Below are 352 nucleotides of genomic sequence, written 5' to 3'. Positions count from 1 at the left end.
CATCATATACTTCCCATGGGCTTGGTGGTTTGATTCTAAGGTTAATGAAATCAGTGCAGATTTGGGCCCATCTTGATCTCTTTGAACCCACTCTCAGCTGACTCAGTTCAGCAGCAGTTTGGATGGAAAGAAGGCCAACCAGCCAGGGAAAGAAAGGAGAAATTTGGAGGTGGCTTTAGGTTTCACAAATGAGTCCTTTACTTTCCTCAAAACGATTAACTTCACGGGGGAGTAACAATTTTTTTTTTTTTTAAAAACAACAAAAACAAAAAAATTAAATTTGCTCATAATCCCATTGCTTCAAAAAAAATTGTGTCAAGAGGAAAGTTTCTCCCTCCACCTATTTGATTCT

This window comes from Propithecus coquereli, unplaced genomic scaffold (assembly GCF_000956105.1).
Source record: "Propithecus coquereli isolate 6110/MARCELLA unplaced genomic scaffold, Pcoq_1.0 Scaffold41, whole genome shotgun sequence".
Lineage (NCBI taxonomy): Eukaryota > Metazoa > Chordata > Mammalia > Primates > Indriidae > Propithecus > Propithecus coquereli.
The sequence above is the reverse complement of the archived record's forward strand: the minus strand, read 5'-3'. Positions refer to the sequence as shown.